Source organism: Oryctolagus cuniculus, chromosome 11 (genome assembly GCF_051225735.1).
Source record: "Oryctolagus cuniculus isolate XC-2025 breed Fujian yellow rabbit chromosome 11, ASM5122573v1, whole genome shotgun sequence".
In the NCBI taxonomy this organism is placed as follows: Eukaryota; Metazoa; Chordata; class Mammalia; order Lagomorpha; family Leporidae; genus Oryctolagus; species Oryctolagus cuniculus.
In genome coordinates this window covers 121943323-121956765 of record NC_142877.1, presented here as the reverse complement: position 1 = coordinate 121956765, position 13443 = coordinate 121943323, and positions in this window count along the sequence as shown.

Below are 13443 nucleotides of genomic sequence, written 5' to 3'. Positions count from 1 at the left end.
ACAGAGTGTTTTAAAGAAAGAGGTAAGGAATCTACGAGCCCGGGGGGCGGGGGGACCAGGAAGGGAACAGATCCCCGGGGAAGGCGAGCTCCGGAGGGGGCGGGGGAAGGAAGCCCAGGCGGCACCGTTGGTAAAGCCAGCGCTGAGGCCGCCCGAGTCCTGGCAGGGAGGTAGACACCCGACCCCCGAGCACAGGAAGCCCAACCACGCGCGGCCCAACCCCAACCACGCGTGGCCCCAGAGAGGCCCAACCCCAACCACGCGCGGCCCCGGTGAGGCCCAACCCCCACCACGCGCGGCCCAGACGAGGCCTTTCCAAGACGCGTTGTAATCACGCTGTCCAAAGTCGGAGACAAAGGCAGTGTCCTACAAGCAGCCACGGAAGAGCCAGGTCGCACAGAGAGGAGTCTCAGGTTAACGCCGCGGCTCGGAAGAAAGCCCGCAGGCACCGAGAGGTGCGATCCCAGCCCCGAGGAAGAGACGCGACCGGCCGAGCGCGCCTGCCCGCAAGACCTCGCTTCACACTGAGGGGAAGCAAAATGCTTCTCCGACAAGCACACTCGAGGGGATCCACAACCATTGCAGCGGCCTCGTAAAGCAGCTGACGGAGCCGGGAAGCTGCCGCCTGCAGGGCCAGCAGCCCGTATGGGCGCCGGTTCGAGTCCCGCCTGCTCCTCTTCCCATCCAGCTCTCTGCTGTGGCCTGGGAGAGCAGTGGAAGATGCCCAGGTCCTTGGGCCCCTGCACCCACGTGGGAGACCCGGAAGAAGCTCCTGCCTCCTGGCTTTGGCCTGGCCCAGCCCTGGCCATCACAGCCACTACAGAGTGAACCAGCGCTTGGAAGACCTCTCTCTGTCCCTCAATCTTGGTACTTCTGATTTTCAAATAAATAAACAGAAATAAAAAGAAAGCAGTGCTGGAGGAAGTCCTATATGTAAGAGCAAAGCGTCCTGGGCTCCATCTTGGCCAGGAGGCAGTAAAATCTCCCTCACTGGTGGAGACGCGGACAGCAGGAGCCGGGAGTCGCCACGGCCAACCAGCGAGCCACAGGGACAAACAGGAGTGGGGAGAAAGGGGCTAAGGCCACGGAAGGCACCAGAAAACAACGTGGGTCATCGACCTGTCGGTAACCACCTTGACTGTAAACAAGACAAGCAGGTTAAATTACCCCCTTCTAGACAGAAACCGGCTGAGTGGATTGAGAAAGACAAACAGAAACAAACACGGACTACAGGCTGCCATGGCAAACCTCGCCTCGCTGGCGGACCCGTAGCCTGAGCAGAGGGCTGGGAAAGAAGCCAAGAGCGGCCAGGGGCGAGGGAGTGGGAGGAGCTAGAGCCGGCAAGTAGGAGGAGCTAGAGCCAGGCAAGCCCCACTGGCTCCAGGTCACAGCTGTGAATCATTTTCTGATGGCGCCGGCCGTGGCAGGAGAATGAACAACCGTAATACAAGGGCACTAATAGCCTGCGGGGAGACTGAATTAAGAGGTTCAGTTCTCTTGGGCGGAGAACCTCTGGAGTCGTGCACAGTTTCTGAGTGGGCGTCGCGAAGGCCCCGTGTGCACGCACCCTCACGCCAGGCCACCAGGTGCTCACAACGCCTGTTAGTGGAGGGAGCAAGAGCCGGGCTCCGTGCAAGAGCAGCTGGGGCTTCCGCACCCGTCCCCAGTGGACAACACCCGGAGAGAAAATCCACAGACACACACGCGGGGTAACCTGCACCAGGACCCAAACACTCAGCTCCGACTCCTAGAACAGGCACCTGCTCATCAGCACACGCGACCACGTAGAACACACACGACCACCAGAGCCCGACCCCTAGAGCACATGTGAGCACCCGAGCTGACCTCAAGAACACACGTGACCACCAGAGCCACCCCCAGAGCACATGTGAGCACCGAGCTGACCCCTAGAGCACACGTGACCACCTGAGTCACTCCTAGAACACACGTGACCACCTGAGTCACTCCTAGAACGCACGTGACCACCTGAGCCACCCCCTAGAACACACATGACCACCTGTGCCACTCCTAGAACACACATGACCACCAGAGCCACCCCTAGAACACACGTGACCACCTGAGCCACTCCTAGAACACACGTGACCACCCACGCCACCCCTAGAATACACGTGACCACCTGAGCCACCCCTAGAACACACGTGAACACCTGAGTCACTCCTAGAACACACGTGACCACCTGTGCCACTCCTAGAACACACGTGACCACCTGAGCCACTCCTAGAGCACACGTGACCACCTGAGCCACCCCTAGAACACATGTGACCAACTGAGTCACCCCTAGAACACACGTGACCATCTGAGCCACCCCTAGAACACGTGACCATCTGAGTCACCCCTAGAATACACGTGACCACCTGAGCCACCCCTAGAGCACACGTGACCACCTGAGTCACCCCTAGAACACACGTGACCACCTGAGCCACCCCTAGAACACGTGACCATCTGAGCCACCCCTAGAACACGTGACCATCTGAGTCACCCCTAGAATACACGTGACCACCTGAGCCACCCCTAGAGCACACGTGACCACCTGAGTCACCCCTAGAACACACGTGACCACCTGAGCCACCCCTAGAACACGTGACCATCTGAGTCACCCCTAGAACACACGTGACCACCTGAGCCACTCCTAGAACACACGTGACCACCTGAGCCACTCCTAGAGCACACGTGACCACCTGAGTCACCCCTAGAACACACGTGACCACCTGAGCCACCCCTAGAACACATGTGACCAACTGAGTCACCCCTAGAACACACATGACCATCTGAGTCACCCCTAGAACACGTGACCATCTGAGTCACCCCTAGAACACGTGACCACCTGTGCCACCCCTAGAACACACGTGATCACCTGAGCCACCCCTAGAACACACGTGACCACCTGAGTCATTCCTAGAACACACATGACTACCTGAGCCACCCCTAGAACACACGTGACCACCTGAGTCACCCCTAGAACACACGTGACCACCTGTGCCACTCCTAGAACACACGTGACCACCTGAGTCATTCCTAGAACACACATGACTACCTGAGCCACCCCTAGAACACACGTGACCACCTGAGTCACCCCTAGAACACACGCGACCACCTGAGCCACCCCTAGAACACACGTGACCACCTGAGCCACCCCTAGAACACACGTGACCACCTGAGTCATTCCTAGAACACACATGACCACCTGAGCCACCCCTAGAACACACGCGACCACCTGAGTCACTCTAGTACGCACACTTTGCCCCTCAGTACACGTGGCGCCCTGCGGGACTGACCGTGTGTTGTGCCTCCACAAACTCAACACAGTTTTAGAAACCTAAGCTTGCCGGCGCCGCCATAGCTCACTAGGCTAATCCTCCGCCTGCGGCACCGGCACACCAGGTTCTAGTCCCGGTCGGGGTGCCAGATTCTGTCCCGGTTGCCCCTCTTCCAGGCCAGCTCTCTGCTGTGGCCGGGAGTGCAGTGGAGGATGGCCCAAGTGCTTGGGCCCTGCACCCCATGGGAGACCAGGAGAAGCACCTGGCTCCTGCCATTGGATCAGCGCAGTGCGCCGGCCGTAGCGACCATTGGAGGGTGAACCAATGGAGGGAAGACCTTTCTCTCTGTCTCTCTCTCTCACTGTCCACTCTGCCTGTCAAAAAAAAGAAGAAAAAAGAAACCTAAGCCACATCAGGTGTCTTCTGTTGTCACAAGGCAACCAAGTTAGAACCAAAGGCGGCTCAAGGCGACGCGCATGCGGGGATTTGGGCACAAGGAGTCAGTGAGGCATAACAGGGAATCTAAAGACTTCGTGAAAACGGAGCGGCCCAGCAGCCTGCGGGATCCGGCAGGCACAGTGGAAGAGCTGTGTTCCTCACAACACACAGCTGCATCCACACAGTCGGAAAGCTTCCAGCAAAAAAACAACAAATCAAGGAACCGGAAGAGCAAAGCACACCCCCAAGTTAGCAAAGAAATAAAGAATAAACATCGGAGCAGAGACAAATGACACTGAGATTAAAAGATAGAAAACTCCAGGAAACAGAACCCGATTATCTGAAAAGATAAATAACGTGGACACGGCTGCGGCCAGACCAAGACCCCAGGACACAGAGCAAGGGTGAGAGGGAGACATGGGAACGGACAACAGAATGAGGGGCTCCTGAGAGCAATTCTAGGCCAACACATGGAGAAACCCAGCCGACACGCAGACATTGCTGGGCGCATGCAGCCCACCGCGATTAGACCACGAATAAGCAGGAAGCCGGACCGGCCAGCGCGCACGAGCCAACGGCTAACCAAGTGTCTCAGAGGAACGCCTGGGACCCGATGGCCCGGCCGAGCTCTGCCACCCCTCTAGACGGCACTGACTCCCCAACAACCCAACATTGAAAGGGACTGAATTCCCCACACTCGCTCTTTGAGACCTGCACTGCCCAGACGCCAAGACCAGCCCAGGACAAAACACAAGAAAAAGAGAGGAAGACAGTCACAGACCCGCGTCTCGGACGGAGTTTGCAGGCGTGAGCATCGGGAAGATGCTGGCGAGCTGAATCCGGCAGCCCATCCGAGAGACGGAGGAGCAACCAGCGCACGCGGCCGGCTGTTGCAAACCCAGGCACGGATGAGCGTGACAAAGCCCGTGGCGGAATGACGGCCGCCGGGACACCCTCAGCTTGGCAGACCCGCGGAGTGTGTTCCTGAGGACTCGGCGCTGCTCCAGGGCAGGACGGCGGGAGGAAGGGGAGACGGGAGCCCCCCCACCCCCGAGGCTGCCGCTGGCCCACCGCACGGGTGCGGGAGAACCCCCTCACCTCTGCTCAGGCGCTGGGCGGAGACGAGGATGCTCGTTTTCACCCCCCGCTGCCCGCAGAACCCCAGTCCCAGCCGGCGCCGGCAGCAGAACGCAAGGGTCACCCCAACGGCACACGAGAAACCAGGCTCCCCCGGCTCGCAGCGGAGGCGGTGTGACACACGGAGGAACTTCCTGACCTGTTAGAGCTTCCAACAGTCCACAGCCACAGGACCAGCGCCACGAATGCACGCTGCTCCCGTCTCTGATAACAAAGCAGCCAGACGAGGAATCGGGACCGCAATGCCGTCCACAGCAGCCACCAGAGGGAGACGGGAGCCACCGGGGGTGAAAGACCCCACCGTTAAAACTGCAGAAGCCAATGAGAGAAACGGAGAGGCACCCCAAGTGGGAAGGCGCGTGTTCACGGCTTAGAGGAATTAATACCGTGACAATGTCCACACTACCCAGAGGGACCTAGAGATCAACACGGCAATGACACAGGAAAAAAGCTACTGCTATAACTGGCGTATAACCACAGAAGTAGCAGTTGAGTAACTAGCCAAAATAATACTGAACAAAGTGAAGAAAACCTGGAGATACCGCAATACGTGGCTTCAAACACACTGCAAAGCCATAGGAACCCAAACAGCGTGGCGCTGGCCCGCAACAGACACAGCGGGCGGCGCGACAGCGTGGAGAACACAGAAGTACACGCACATCCTTGAGCCGGCGGGTGCTCAGCGAGCACACCGAGAACACACGGTCTCAACCTGGACCTGGACGTTCACGTGCAGGAGACTCGGCTCTGTCTCTTGCCGGCCACGGAAACCAACTCGGGCTGCCCCCAGAGCCGGGAGAGGGCAGCAGGCTCCAGGCTCAGCGCGGACGGCCCACGGAGCGACGCGGCGCCGGCGTCCCTGCTGGGGCCCCTGGACCCCACGCCCCACTCCAGGCCTGCAGACCGCGGAGGCAGTGGGGATGACTCAAGTGGCCGGGTTCCTGCGGGGCCCTGGGGGCCTGGGTGGAGCCCCAGCCCCAGCCCTTGTGGGCGTTTGAGAGAGAACTGGATGGGAGCACCACACCACCTCTCTCCAGCTCTTGGCCTGAGAAATAACAACATGAAGCTTTCGAGAAAACAAAGACTTGCATTGTCACCTCTCCTTCCCAGTTGTTTCAGGGGCAAGACAAAAATCCACAGATGACAGGCTCTCCTGACCGCCAACGCACGGCTCTCGGCACGCCAGCAGGGGGCCCGGGGCTCAGGTCTGCAGCCAGGGTGCAGCCCCGACACAGGACAGCCACAGCAGTCAGTGCAGCCAGGCTGAAGCCAGAAGCAGGAGCCCCACTCATGGGTGCAGGGACCCAGCACTTGGGCCAACTTCGGCTGCCTTCCCGGGTGCACTAGCAGGGAGCCAGGTCACAAGTGGAGCGGGCTGTGGCTGTGGCGTAGCAGGTAAAGCTGCCACCTGCAGTGCCGGCATCCCATGTGGGCGCCGGTTCAAGTCCCGGCTGCTCCTCTTTGATCCAGCTCTCTGCTGTGGCCTGGGAAAGCAGTAGAAGATGCCCAAGTCCTTGGGCCCCTGCACCCGCGTGGGAGACCCGGAGGAAGCTCCTGGCTCCTGGCTTCAGATGGGTGCAGCTCCAGCCATTGAGGCCAACTGGGGAGTGAACCAGCGGATGGAAGACCTCTCTCTCCTCTCTCTGCCTCCCTGTAACTCTGACTTTCAAATAAATAAATAAATCTTTGTTAAAAAGGAAGCGGAGCGGCAGGGAAGTGGGGTCGCGCCCTGGTTTGGGATGCTGATATGGCGGCTTCACCCCTGCCCTGGGGCTGGGCTTGGTAATGGGCTCCTCAGCTTGGCCCTCTGCGGAGATCCAGGGGGCCTTTCTCCCCATGCCCACCCCGCTGCCCACATGGGCGGGGCTTGCCACTGATCCAGCGCAGGTCCCCCACAGGCCACGAGGTCTCCCACGAGAGCCAACTGCCTGGAGCCCCCGCCCAAGCTCCCTCTGGACCCCCGCCCGCAGCGCCAGGTCTAAGCAGGGGCTGACGAGATGGGGCTGTGAGAGTTGCGTCCTGGTGACAGCGTTCGTGGCCCTACAGGAAGAGGAGGGACTCGGGTCCGTGGATGCTCTGCGACGAGTCGCCCGGCCACCGATGGCCCTCAGCGTCATCTCACCATTGACCTTGGGCCCCTCCCCCCGCAAGCACGCGCTCTGGACTCGTCACAGCGTCTGGACGCCCGGGTGCAGCAAAGGAAACCAGGGACGCCGCCTGCTCCACGTTCCTGGCCTCTGCTGGTCGGCGAGCCCCGGCACGAGCGGGAATGGCGGCTGCACCTGTCTCTCCCTCCTCGCTCTGTGCCACCCGCTTGGGCTGCAGCAAGGAACCACGGTAGACCAGACGGCTACAGGACAGAGGCGACGAGGCATGGCAGGACGCCCCTGCCAGGTCTCTGGCTGCACCGCCCTGGCTCTGCGTCTGTCCTGGGATGCCGGCTCAGAGGCACAGGCTTAGAGCCTCACTCCCTCGGCTCTTCATGCGCTTGGGGCCAGGAGAGACAGGCGAGCACTTGTCAGGTAATGCTTGCAATGGAGGCCTCGGGCAGGCACTTCCCGTCCCCACCGGCCCTCACCTGCGGGACGAGCCCTCCAAGGCCGGCCGTGTCCCCGGCCCAGCAGGTGCCAGCGTCCATTAGTTGTAAACCCTGCCCGCGGGCTTCTTCTGCCGGCGCCACAGGGAGCCTGCACGCACGCCGGAAATGCTGAAAGAAATCAGGTTTTCGTGGCGCCCGGATCTGTGAACAGCGTAATCGCGTCTCCCGATCCGCACCCAGCTGTCAGGCGCCTCTGCAGTGGAAACACCTGGACCGCGGTCCTTCAGGCCCACACAGGGGCCAGGGCCCCGACCACCCTACAGAGGAGCTGTGAACTCAGTCTCGAGTGGGCAGGCAGCCGCGTCCTGCCCCTGGGACAGCGCAGCCCAGCCGCGAGCTGTGGGGACCTGGGAGGCCCCCGGGGAAGGGTCTCGTGGGGGCCGTGGGCCACCTGCTGGGCCCCTGGAGCCGCCATGTTCCCTGCTTCTCCCAGACGCCAGCAGAGGCCCTTGCTGTGGACGGTGGGTGGCCGGGGGTGGGTTTGGGGCGGTATTTGCAGCTTCGGCTGACGGTCCACACAGGCACGGCCCCTGAATGAACACCCTGGCACGCAGAGGGGTTCCGGGTCTACACCGCAGCTCTCAGGCATCTGCTGAGGGAGAGCTGGGCTCCCGACAGCCAGCAGGAAGGCGGGCAGCTGACGGGCAGCCCCGCGGCCATGTAGGCCGCTGTGGCCGGCCTCCCCGTGGGAGTGGAGAGCGGGAGCCGGCATCAGGGGCCCCCGGCCACTCGCACGTCTGGGCCAGAGAAAGAGCTGAGCAGGGAGGCAGGGTGAGCTGGGTGCTGCTCCCTCCCGCCCCACCTGCCTGAGGGCCTTCGGGTCCCCAGGACACGGCAGGAGCACCGGTGGGCAACAGGGGGCAGGACCGACCGCCCCTCCCACCGACCGCCCCCTCCCACCACCAGATCAGACCTTCGGAGCCCCCAGGACAGGCCCCAGGGGGCCAAGGAGGCAGAGGGCCAGACCCCAGACAGTGGTCACAGGTGGTGGGTCAGCACGTGCAGACCCACGTCCCCGACGGCCACTCGTCACTCCTGATGGTGAGTGTGCAGGTGAGGAGGTGAGTGTGCAGGTGAGGAGGTGAGTGTGCAGGTGAGGAGGTGAGTGTACAGGTGAGGAGGTGAGTGTGGAGGTGAGGAGGTGAGTGTACAGGTGAGGAGGGGAGTGTACAGGTGAGGAGGGGAGTGTGCAGGTGAGGAGGGGAGTGTACAGGTGAGGAGGGGAGTGTGCAGGTGAGGAGGTGAGTGTACAGGTGAGGAGGGGAGTGTGCAGGTGAGGAGGGGAGTGTGCAGGTGAGGAGGTGAGTGTGCAGGTGTGGAGGGGAGTGTGCAGGTGAGGAGGTGAGTGTACAGGTGAGGAGGGGAGTGTGCAGGTGAGGAGGTGAGTGTGCAGGTGAGGAGGGGAGTGTGGAGGTGAGGAGGTGAGTGTACAGGTGAGGAGGTGAGTGTGGAGGTGAGGAGGTGAGTGTGCAGGTGAGGAGGGGAGTGTACAGGTGAGGAGGTGAGTGTACAGGTGAGGAGGTGAGTGTACAGGTGAGGAGGGGAGTGTACAGGTGAGGAGGTGAGTGTGTAGGTGAGGAGGGGAGTGTGTAGGTGAGGAGGGGAGTGTGCAGGTGAGGAGGTGAGTGTGGAGGTGAGGAGGGGAGTGTACAGGTGAGGAGGTGAGTGTGGAGGTGAGGAGGGGAGTGTACAGGTGAGGAGGTGAGTGTACAGGTGAGGAGGTGAGTGTGTAGGTGAGGAGGTGAGTGTGCAGGTGAGGAGGTGAGTGTGCAGGTGAGGAGGGGAGTGTACAGGTGAGGAGGTGAGTGTGGAGGTGAGGAGGTGAGTGTGCAGGTGAGGAGGGGAGTGTGGAGGTGAGGAGGTGAGTGTACAGGTGAGGAGGTGAGTGTGGAGGTGAGGAGGGGAGTGTACAGGTGAGGAGGTGAGTGTGGAGGTGAGGAGGTGAGTGTACAGGTGAGGAGGGGAGTGTGGAGGTGAGGAGGTGAGTGTGCAGGTGAGGAGGGGAGTGTGGAGGTGAGGAGGTGAGTGTACAGGTGAGGAGGTGAGTGTGGAGGTGAGGAGGGGAGTGTACAGGTGAGGAGGTGAGTGTGGAGGTGAGGAGGTGAGTGTGCAGGTGAGGAGGGGAGTGTGGAGGTGAGGAGGTGAGTGTACAGGTGAGGAGGTGAGTGTACAGGTGAGGAGGGGCGTGTACAGGTGAGGAGGTGAGTGTGGAGGTGAGGAGGGGAGTGTACAGGTGAGGAGGTGAGTGTGGAGGTGAGGAGGGGAGTGTGGAGGTGAGGAGGGGAGTGTGGAGGTGAGGAGGTGAGTGTGGAGGTGAGGAGGGGAGTGTGCAGGTGAGGAGGGGAGTGTACAGGTGAGGAGGGGAGTGTGTAGGTGAGGAGGGGAGTGTACAGGTGAGGAGGTGAGTGTGGAGGTGAGGAGGTGAGTGTGCAGGTGAGGAGGGGAGTGTGGAGGTGAGGAGGTGAGTGTACAGGTGAGGAGGTGAGTGTACAGGTGAGGAGGGGCGTGTACAGGTGAGGAGGTGAGTGTGGAGGTGAGGAGGGGAGTGTACAGGTGAGGAGGTGAGTGTGGAGGTGAGGAGGGGAGTGTGGAGGTGAGGAGGTGAGTGTGGAGGTGAGGAGGTGAGTGTACAGGTGAGGAGGGGAGTGTGGAGGTGAGGAGGTGAGTGTGTAGGTGAGGAGGTGAGTGTACAGGTGAGGAGGGGAGTGTGCAGGTGAGGAGGGGAGTGTACAGGTGAGGAGGGGAGTGTGTAGGTGAGGAGGTGAGTGTGGAGGTGAGGAGGTGAGTGTGCAGGTGAGGAGGGGAGTGTGCAGGTGAGGAGGGGAGTGTGGAGGTGAGGAGGTGAGTGTACAGGTGAGGAGGGGAGTGTGGAGGTGAGGAGGTGAGTGTATAGGTGAGGAGGGGAGTGTGGAGGTGAGGAGGTGAGTGTGGAGGTGAGGAGGTGAGTGTGCAGGTGAGGAGGGGAGTGTACAGGTGAGGAGGGGAGTGTGCAGGTGAGGAGGTGAGTGTGCAGGTGAGGAGGTGAGTGTGTAGGTGAGGAGGTGAGTGTGCAGGTGAGGAGGGGAGTGTACAGGTGAGGAGGTGAGTGTACAGGTGAGGAGGTGAGTTTGTAGGTGAGGAGGTGAGTGTGCAGGTGAGGAGGTGAGTGTGTAGGTGAGGAGGTGAGTGTGCAGGTGAGGAGGGGAGTGTGGAGGTGAGGAGGTGAGTGTGGAGGTGAGGAGGGGAGTGTGTAGGTGAGGAGGTGAGTGTGCAGGTGAGGAGGGGAGTGTACAGGTGAGGAGGGGAGTATGTAGGTGAGGAGGGGAGTGTGCAGGTGAGGAGGTGAGTGTGTAGGTGAGGAGGTGAGTGTGCAGGTGAGGAGGGGAGTGTGGAGGTGAGGAGGTGAGTGTGGAGGTGAGGAGGTGAGTGTGCAGGTGAGGAGGGGAGTGTGGAGGTGAGGAGGGGAGTGTACAGGTGAGGAGGGGAGTGTGCAGGTGAGGAGGTGAGTGTACAGGTGAGGAGGGGAGTGTACAGGTGAGGAGGTGAGTGTGAAGGTGAGGAGGTGAGTGTGCAGGTGAGGAGGGGAGTGTGGAGGTGAGGAGGTGAGTGTGGAGGTGAGGAGGGGAGTGTACAGGTGAGGAGGTGAGTGTGCAGGTGAGGAGGGGAGTGTACAGGTGAGGAGGTGAGTGTGCAGGTGAGGAGGTGAGTGTGCAGGTGAGGAGGGGAGTGTACAGGTGAGGAGGGGAGTGTACAGGTGAGGAGGTGAGTGTGCAGGTGAGGAGGGGAGTGTACAGGTGAGGAGGTGAGTGTGGAGGTGAGGAGGTGAGTGTGCAGGTGAGGAGGTGAGTGTGCAGGTGAGGAGGGGAGTGTACAGGTGAGGAGGGGAGTGTACAGGTGAGGAGGTGAGTGTGCAGGTGAGGAGGTGAGTGTGTAGGTGAGGAGGGGAGTGTGGAGGTGAGGAGGTGAGTGTACAGGTGAGGAGGTGAGTGTGCAGGTGAGGAGGGGAGTGTACAGGTGAGGAGGGGAGTGTGCAGGTGAGGAGGTGAGTGTGCAGGTGAGGAGGTGAGTGTGTAGGTGAGGAGGTGAGTGTGCAGGTGAGGAGGGGAGTGTACAGGTGAGGAGGTGAGTGTACAGGTGAGGAGGTGAGTTTGTAGGTGAGGAGGTGAGTGTGCAGGTGAGGAGGTGAGTGTGTAGGTGAGGAGGTGAGTGTGCAGGTGAGGAGGTGAGTGTGCAGGTGAGGAGGTGAGTGTGCAGGTGAGGAGGGGAGTGTGTAGGTGAGGAGGTGAGTGTGCAGGTGAGGAGGTGAGTGTGCAGGTGAGGAGGTGAGTGTGCAGGTGAGGAGGGGAGTGTGTAGGTGAGGAGGTGAGTGTGCAGGTGAGGAGGGGAGTGTACAGGTGAGGAGGGGAGTGTGCAGGTGAGGAGGGGAGTGTGCAGGTGAGGAGGGGAGTGTGCAGGTGAGGAGGTGAGTGTGTAGGTGAGGAGGGGAGTGTGTAGGTGAGGAGGGGAGTGTGCAGGTGAGGAGGTGAGTGTGTAGGTGAGGAGGTGAGTGTGCAGGTGAGGAGGGGAGTGTGGAGGTGAGGAGGGGAGTGTACAGGTGAGGAGGGGAGTGTGTAGGTGAGGAGGGGAGTGTGCAGGTGAGGAGGTGAGTGTGTAGGTGAGGAGGTGAGTGTGCAGGTGAGGAGGGGAGTGTGGAGGTGAGGAGGTGAGTGTGGAGGTGAGGAGGTGAGTGTGCAGGTGAGGAGGGGAGTGTGGAGGTGAGGAGGGGAGTGTACAGGTGAGGAGGGGAGTGTGCAGGTGAGGAGGGGAGTGTACAGGTGAGGAGGGGAGTGTACAGGTGAGGAGGTGAGTGTGCAGGTGAGGAGGGGAGTGTACAGGTGAGGAGGTGAGTGTGGAGGTGAGGAGGTGAGTGTGCAGGTGAGGAGGTGAGTGTGCAGGTGAGGAGGGGAGTGTACAGGTGAGGAGGGGAGTGTACAGGTGAGGAGGTGAGTGTGCAGGTGAGGAGGTGAGTGTGTAGGTGAGGAGGGGAGTGTGGAGGTGAGGAGGTGAGTGTACAGGTGAGGAGGTGAGTGTGCAGGTGAGGAGGGGAGTGTACAGGTGAGGAGGGGAGTGTGCAGGTGAGGAGGTGAGTGTGCAGGTGAGGAGGTGAGTGTGTAGGTGAGGAGGTGAGTGTGCAGGTGAGGAGGGGAGTGTACAGGTGAGGAGGTGAGTGTACAGGTGAGGAGGTGAGTTTGTAGGTGAGGAGGTGAGTGTGCAGGTGAGGAGGTGAGTGTGTAGGTGAGGAGGTGAGTGTGCAGGTGAGGAGGTGAGTGTGCAGGTGAGGAGGTGAGTGTGCAGGTGAGGAGGTGAGTGTGCAGGTGAGGAGGGGAGTGTGTAGGTGAGGAGGTGAGTGTGCAGGTGAGGAGGTGAGTGTGCAGGTGAGGAGGTGAGTGTGCAGGTGAGGAGGGGAGTGTGTAGGTGAGGAGGTGAGTGTGCAGGTGAGGAGGGGAGTGTACAGGTGAGGAGGGGAGTGTGCAGGTGAGGAGGGGAGTGTGCAGGTGAGGAGGGGAGTGTGCAGGTGAGGAGGTGAGTGTGTAGGTGAGGAGGGGAGTGTGTAGGTGAGGAGGGGAGTGTGCAGGTGAGGAGGTGAGTGTGCAGGTGAGGAGGGGAGTGTACAGGTGAGGAGGGGAGTGTGTAGGTGAGGAGGGGAGTGTACAGGTGAGGAGGGGAGTGTGCAGGTGAGGAGGTGAGTGTGTAGGTGAGGAGGTGAGTGTGCAGGTGAGGAGGTGAGTGTGTAGGTGAGGAGGTGAGTGTGCAGGTGAGGAGGGGAGTGTGGAGGTGAGGAGGTGAGTGTGGAGGTGAGGAGGTGAGTGTGCAGGTGAGGAGGGGAGTGTGGAGGTGAGGAGGGGAGTGTACAGGTGAGGAGGGGAGTGTGCAGGTGAGGAGGTGAGTGTACAGGTGAGGAGGGGAGTGTACAGGTGAGGAGGTGAGTGTGAAGGTGAGGAGGTGAGTGTGCAGGTGAGGAGGGGAGTGTGG